The sequence below is a fragment of the Daphnia pulicaria genome, chromosome 1 (genome assembly GCF_021234035.1).
Source record: "Daphnia pulicaria isolate SC F1-1A chromosome 1, SC_F0-13Bv2, whole genome shotgun sequence".
NCBI lineage: Eukaryota > Metazoa > Arthropoda > Branchiopoda > Diplostraca > Daphniidae > Daphnia > Daphnia pulicaria.
In genome coordinates, this window is record NC_060913.1 from 36652057 (window position 1) to 36660114 (window position 8058).

Genomic DNA, 8058 nt, shown 5'->3' on the forward strand with positions numbered 1-8058 from the left:
GTAGCCTACGCATTATTGAATAAGAGTTAAACCTTATTTTTTTATGAGTGTACTAGTTACCTGTTGCCAGTTGTAAGCAAAGGTAACGGAAACTTAAGAATTTTGTGCGGTTATGATTCTCGAAGGCAACGTGGATGCTTGTTTTCGTGATTAATTTGGACTTTACTTTTCCCATCATCCCATCATTCGTCTTACCTTCGTAATTTTTTTCTCCTAAACTCAATCTCCTCTTCAGTGGCTCAGCTTTTCCTGCGGCAACTCGAGGCCTGGAGGGTAAGTAACCCAAAATAGGTAGAAAACCCCGCTAACTGATCAGTGCATGCGCAAAAAAGAATTTTGGTTCCTCACTAAACACTTATTCTTTCATGGTATGGTACTAGTACCGTTAGCCCGTCCAGGGGCGGTCATAAGTTGGCCTAGTATTAATTCAGCCCGTTATGCAAATTCCCTTTGTTTGTGCCGTTTCCCTTGCCCGTGAATCATTTGCCCACCAGCCAGTTTCTTTGTTTGAACTTTGAGGCAGCTTTTTGTTAAGTTTGTTTTGGAGGTCAGTCGTAGCCCGCGGCGATGGTCACCCTTTTCGACAAGTTGCAGAGCGAGGTCAGATGTAGCCCCGGGCGATGGCGACCCTTTCGCTGGATGTAGGCCGTGAGACAATCACAGCGTGCAAACACACTGAATTACAAGCAACCAGACAGATACACACACAAACTCCTTCCGCTTTGGCTCCTTTGCGTTTTATGAACAAAGGACTAGTAACTTTAGCCCATTCAGAGCCGGTCATCAGTTGATCTAGTATTAAGTGTGACTGTATTGCAAATTTCCCTGCCCATGATTTCCCCCTTGCCCATGTATCTCTTTCCTGCGAGCGATATCTTTTGTGGTAGCTTTTAGGCAGTCTTTTTTGTCAACTTGTCGAGCGGGGTCAGTCGTCCCCCTTTCAGCCCTATTTACTTAATTGACAAGGGATGATATATTGAATAGGAAAGGATTGTATAGGACTATACATCGTATGACATTCTTTAAAAAATTGATTATATGCACAGCAGAAACGAAATTTCATATTTTTTGGAAGTGTTTCATACTTAAAATAAATTCTGTATACTAATAAAATAAAATAAAGTATGTTTACAGAACAAGTTCTTTTATAGCAACATACTGATCCTTAATTTGATCTACTGTAATTTTTCAAAACGTTTTCAATGCTTCATAACGTTTAACAAATTAATACTTACGATTTGCGGTTGAATATCAAGTTAGATTAACACAGTCATTAGCAATCTGGAATACGACGAAACAAATTTGATGGTTAACCTCAAAAATGTCTAAAATATTTTTTAAAAATTGATTGCCAAAATAATTAGTAAAGATAAAGTATTATAGAACGTTTATTAAGTAAAGTTTTTTTAAGCAAGTAAATTCTGAAAGTACAAAAAAAAATTTTATTAAGTACGTTACCACCAGTGTGTATGCGCATAGAGAAGAAAGGAGCAAGCAGGTGAATGAACGAGCAAGAAAGTCACCACCACCACCCCCAACCCCCTGTATTTTGTTATCTTGCAACCAATTGACTTACGCCTTACCATTGCATACATTAATACCACAGTTTTTTTCCCCAAATCTGATTTATTCATGTAAAAATTTTTTGAAAGGTAACCTAACTGATAACGCAGATGATCCGCTCTGTGGCTGTACAATTGTGGACAAAGACCACGAGGCTACAATCACGACGCACGGGTTGAAGAGCTACTTCGAGTTACTTCATAGATATGTATGCACATATTCTTATTTCAACGTTACAAATATTCTCTCTCTTTCTTCGTCTTTTTTCTTGCTTAGAAAAAGAAGAGAAAAAAATCTATCTCTAGTTGTTTAAAAATTCTTCAAATTCCAATTAAATACGTAAAAATACTCGCAAAAGGGGTGGGGGTGTTCTTAGTTCGTTGGTAGGTAGGGGAGAGTTGTACTAGTTGGCACTTCTTTTGTTTTTTAGCCCCACTTCTTTTTTTCTCATATTTTTTATACCCGCTAGGCTTAAAAAAAAGAAAAAAATCGGCTATCAAAAGCTTATTTTTAGTTTATGCCATTAGCTTTATTAAAAACCAAACACGCTTTGAAAATGAAGGAGCGTGGGTTAAATCGAGGAGCAACATGCTCATGTACGCGGGGTAGGACGGCCCATGTTATTCTTACGGGCTAAAAGAACACCTGGCGATGGCGTCATCAACTAAATTTTCCCAAAAATTTTCCCTCCCATCTCTAACCTAGCCACCCAAGTTGCCCCGATAAAAGGTTTCTTTGTTATTATTGCGTTTTTAAGCAATAATTTTGTAAATAAAAATAAATAAAAATTGGTTTATGAAAGATGAAATAATTTCCTTTCAGAAACTTATTTTTTATAAATTTTAAGTTAACTAGGGAATTCCACAAAAGAAAAAAAAAACTAAATAGACGACACGAATGAAGGGTTGAAAAACTATTTTATTTCTTGTTCCCATACTAGTTGACTATTTCAGTAATTTTTGTTTTAAAGATGCGCATTATTAAAGACTATAACTGGTAATTTTTAAAATTCAATCCCTTCATCGCAAGAGGACGAAAAACGGTGGGTGGCAAGTTACCCACTACCTCAATTGCCCCGTTCTCCCCTACTGTACATCTAGACCATAATGTTCCGTCATCTGCCCCGAGACATTGTGTCTCCTCATTGGAGACATGATGTTTAGAAAATATTTGAAATCAAAAACCTTAATTCTTTGTTCCAAAAAGAAACGGCGAGAAAAGAAAATGACACCATAACTTTTCCTTTCTGTTTCATTTCTCACCACCTCAAATTCCTCCCCCGATCGTTTAACCTACTTTATTTAACTATAAACAAAATTAAGCCATTTTTTGTTGTTTTTTGTCAATAGAATACCAACCAAATCTAACCCACTTTTCCCCACCATTTTTTTCACCAAGCCTCCCACACACAAAAAAAAATATTTCCCTAATCCCTTTGCTGTCCGTTCCTTCCCATCTCCAACTTTTGATCCCCCACTTCAGCAATTTTCTTTCTGCAAGGTTGGAATCCGTCGGCCTATTTACAAGAGGGACAGATCAACCGAAATTCTCATAAAAAAGCCCGGGGTTTTTGAGTTTGTACAAGGTTTATTGGATCACAGATGTTTCTAAACACGATCACCGCAATTATCTAAACACCCTGTCTTTTCTAGATAAATCGAGTTTAGATATATCTATATACTGTTTGTTAGACAGTTTATGAGCTGTAAATAACAATTTGAATTGTTGAAAACTTTTTTATTGTTTTTTTTTATTCTAGGGTCATGGAGGAATTGTAAACCAACAATACGACAGGCGTGGTATTCTTCTTTTGAGAAATCCAATGGATGTAGTTTTTACTTACAATAATTGGGTTTACGGCGGTAAAAAAGGCCTTGCCCCACCCGAATCTTTTAAAGGTTCAACTTGGGACGAAACTGTAGACTATGTTTCGTTTGCCTGGGCAGACCATGCCATTCGCTGGATAGAACAAATAGAGTATGGAACTGTTCTCTTTTACGAAAGATTAATAAATGAATCAGCAGAGAAAGAACTCACACGATTTCTGAAAATCATGAATTTTCAACCAATCGATCCTGAAAGGATGAAATGCACTCTGGCTCACCGGAACCGCACAGATTATAAGAGACTTGCAAACAGTAGGTAAGTTTAATCATTTTCCGTGGGTCACAATTATAATATACTATGAGACGGATACTGAGGCAAGTAGGTAGCTGGTTAAGTACTCACAGTTTATCGTTCATTTGCGATTGAGGGATTGCATTTTAAAAATTACCAGTTATGGTCATTATATCACTGTTAGAATTTTTTGGGTTTTAAAGGTTAAAACCTTCTATTTCGTCATACGCGATTAAAGTGACTTTAAAAATTTGGTTTATTGTTCCGTCTTGGCCGGTAATATTTTAACAGGTTTGAAACCTACAGCTATCAGAAGTTTTAACTTTGTTTAATTGCCTACTAAACATGGCAGGAGTCCGTTTTATTTTGGGGCTTATCACAACTTATAGTTTTTAAGATAAAATAAATGTACTTCAAGAATCAGCGTAAATAATTGATTTGAATGGTTACGATTTCCACCCAATTATTCATACAAAGACCCTATTAGGCTTAAATTTTATGAAATCATAGCCCTAAAATCGGACAAATAAATGTCTAAAAAGAGACATAAATTTTGCCATATAATTCACCTTAAGAAAGCGTATTAATAAGATAAAAATAATAAAAAGGCTTTGACCAGCTGAAATTCTTGACCATTCGATCATAAACTCCAATCTTTATGCAATGAACTAATTCTTGTTAAACATTTTTTTTTGTTTTTTATAGGCAATATTAAAATATATTTGTCGGTCTTATAAAACTTTAAAAGTCCTTTTTTAGGGTGATGTATTTTTAGTTATACTTTTAAACTCTTTTTTTAGGTTAAAGATCAACAAGCCTATAAAATGTCGTTTTTACAGTAGCTACCCGAAGTTTGGGAACGCGCGAGAGACCTTATGTAAAATGGCGATTTTCGCAGCATTCCCAAAAAATTTAATTTTTGACGGGGGACATCGATTTTTTTTAAGTAGGCATTGAGCTTGGCTACTTCCTGAATTTTTTTTCAGATTTTCATTCTTAAGGGCAGGGCATCCATAAATGAATGTAAAAACATCTACTCGTTTAAATAAGGACGACCAGGGCTAGTGTGCAGAGTTTTCCAATACCTGGGCCGTGGGCCTGCATTCCGCTATATTCACCAGAATGGTTCCATTTTTTTAATTAAAGCTAATTTTTTAAGGTAAAATGTAGCGTCAAAAAATTACGTTTAAGTTTTAAAAATATAGCAATACTAGTAAATTTTAGCCCGTCCAAGGCCGGTCCTTAGGCCAAGTGCTAAGTCGGACTTTTGACTAAAGTCCATCCTTGAGCAATCAGTGTCAAACGTGAAAAAAAATTCACTTGGCAACGTTACATCTGTTTTGTGCGTTTTGCGTTTTAGCTGCTTGTATTGGCTTATTCAAAATTCGTACGTGATTTGCATCTTCGGCCACGGGTTTCTGCGGGCATGTTGCCCCCGCACCTGAACTTGCCCCCACGTTATCCACCTGCCTTGAACCAACAGTGTTGGGTGTAGAAAAAATTCAATGTTGCTTCACAGCGTTAAACAGTGCAGCGCGGGCTCCGCTCTTTAGCCGCGAGGATCTCCAGAACTCCTCTCGTGGATGCGAGAGTTTCCCTCGGGGCCCCCTACTTGCGCGATTTCGAGTCACGCTGGATGTATACTCGCTGCATCCGCTCCGCTGCCGCTTGCATCGGCAAAGTTAGTGACAGTTACTTGTGTGATAGATTGGTTAACAAGGCATATTTGAGTACTGCTGCAATTTTTCATTTTGAATTACTGCGATTGAATTTTTTTTTGCCCGTTAACATCCTGCCCATCAATCTCATCTTGGACATTACTTAATGAATGTTGGTCTCATTTTATCGTTTAATCTCTTGTCATTGTTTCTCGAGAAATTCTGAATATTCCAAAAGTCAAATTTTTTATGCAACCTTTGCAAAAGTGCAATTAACTACGATGGTAAAATAACTAACGTGAGGATTTCAAGAATTGCTTCTGGCGCTAAATTTGGAAGGTAGAGGATTTTCACGCTTGGCCTCCGGTGTTAAATTTTAGGATAGCGGATTTTCCCGTCCCGTACATAGCATTTTTAGGGTAGAGCGGGATAGTCTCCGTTGTTAAATTTTCAGTGTCAATTTCATTTATTCCCGTCGGTCTCATTTTCCCGTTAATCTTCAACCTGCAAACCGAATCTTGTCAGAGTAAACAATTTTTTTTTGTTAATTTTTTTCTATTATTAATTTAAAGTTGTTTGGAATTTTTTTAATTACTCTCTAAGAAATATGTCGGTAATTTAAATGGCGTAAAATCTCCGTAATCGACGTCCAGACTTTATTGTCGGGATTTTTTCTACCGAAACTAGAATCGGTAGTATTGTCGATTACCGCCTTTATGTTTCGTCCTTGCCCGTCCTCATACCGGATATAGTCGCCCCTCTTAATTTTTGTTCATCCTAAGGTCTGTCTGGGTTTTAATCCTTACTCCGGGTCAGAGAGGTAGAGATCTTAAAAATAAATTTCCACCCAACCCGGAATTTTACCACAACCAAAAATGAAGTTCTTTACTTCTATACTTTTGCCTGTTCTCTTGTCCTCTTTCAACTGTAAGTCTATTATTTGCCATTTCTTGGGATCGAACCTACGCTTGTTAATTCACATTGTAATTCTCAGCTCACAGAACTACTGACTGTGCTATTTGTCGGATGTGTTGTGCAAGTGGTAATGAATCTTGTAAGAAATAAAGTTGATTTAATCAACTCATATTCAGTTGGGACTTAGTATTTTTCTGTTCTTCATTCATTCCTTATATCGATAGGCACTATTTCATCCCTTCTCATCTTTATAGTTTTGGACCAAAACTATAAAGATATAGACTATAACTAAAAGATAAAGACCAACACATTTGGTGCATATTTCGGTACGAATAATATAAATATACGCAGACTTATTTTGGTCTTGCGTTTTAAATTTAAAGCAATCCAAGTCTGTAGCTGTTGCCCGGAGCTGAAACTTCTGGAATCACTAGCAAACGCCATAGACAAAGCACATAAAACGATGATTGGGTTATAAAACGATGAATTAAACGAACTAAGTTTTAATCAACTTAGTTGGTTTAAACTGCCTTCAGTAACCTAACATGACATTGTCTAAATTTTTTTACTTCGTCTTTCCCCCTTCAGTTTCACGCATTTCCACCCTGTTTTGTATACGTATTATATGTCTACCCCCTTTCGCGCTGTCGATTTCTTTGATACCCGGAAGCCAAAAGAGGAGAGGCGACAATTTTACGCCCCTTTTTTGGTTTTCCGCATCAATACCGAAATTTATTGTCGGAATTTTATAAATAGTTTTTTTTGGCGGAAAATCATCAAATTACGACATCTATCTCGGTAATATCTTACCGAGATATATAGAAAACACAATTAACTTGAATCGCGTTTCATTGCAATCGCTTGTAAATTTTTTGGTCGTAGTTCATTTCTTAACCGTTATTCGCCGTTTTCCCGTTGCTCGATGCAATTTAATTTAAGAATGATATATTGCCTATTAGCTGCCTCTCACACCCTTTTTTTTATTACACCTTTGGTACTTGCCCGTTAACAAGACCCTGTCCAGGTTCGACCTCGGGTATTAACGGTCATGAAATCAATCACTTAGCTTCTGAATTTTCAGAACAATTAAAATGAAGTAATTTTGAAGGTTTTGTTTGATATTAATTTGCGTTTAATGCGTTCTTGATGCCTTAATTTACCATAGATTGCCTTAATTTACCATAGATTGTGAAAACAATTATTTAGCCGTGTCGATTTCGCCATGAAAAGTTTGTGTGTATTTTCAGTTTCAAAATATAGCTTAACAGTGAATGATTATAATCATAAATTTTAATCATCACCAAGTTTATAAACTTGGTTACAAAAAACGTAATTTCTTTTTTGGTTAAAGGTGCGTGACACCGCGTCAATCACAAGAACTAATCGGAAAAGTCTTGATTGAGAATCTTCAACGAAATTGTAAGATGAAAAATAAACACACAAACAAGCAAACAAAAGGTACCATTCCTTTGCTACTCCGAAAGGCGCTTCAATAATTTCATGTACGACGAGAAAAAAAACGCATAAAAAATTTCGATTATAATCCATGACAAGTTGAAGTGTGTGTGTGTTAGTCCCTACAACAATTTTCAAGTCAGATTGCAGCTCTTGTTACTACAAGTGAGTTTCGTGTTGAGGCATTTGACAAGGACCACAGCACCACCGAGCCACCGATAATTCATGGTAACACACAGTCGCCAGTGATTCTGCTCCAGATCATAGACTTCAATCGACCTACTGCGTATAGCTGTCCATTGACTACGGCAAGTCCGACCTACAGAAAGTCCGACAATATTTTATAAGT

The 8058-nt window shown here is 36.8% G+C and overlaps 1 long non-coding RNA gene across 1 annotated transcript; it reads left to right on the plus strand.

The window, feature by feature from the left end:
• The first annotated feature begins 1649 nt into the window (after positions 1-1649).
• LOC124312427 lies at positions 1650-3588 on the plus strand. The gene is made up of 2 exons (XR_006910496.1): positions 1650-1771; positions 3323-3588. It is a non-coding gene; the product is annotated as an uncharacterized LOC124312427 (long non-coding RNA).
• Positions 3589-8058: the final 4470 nt, after the last annotated feature.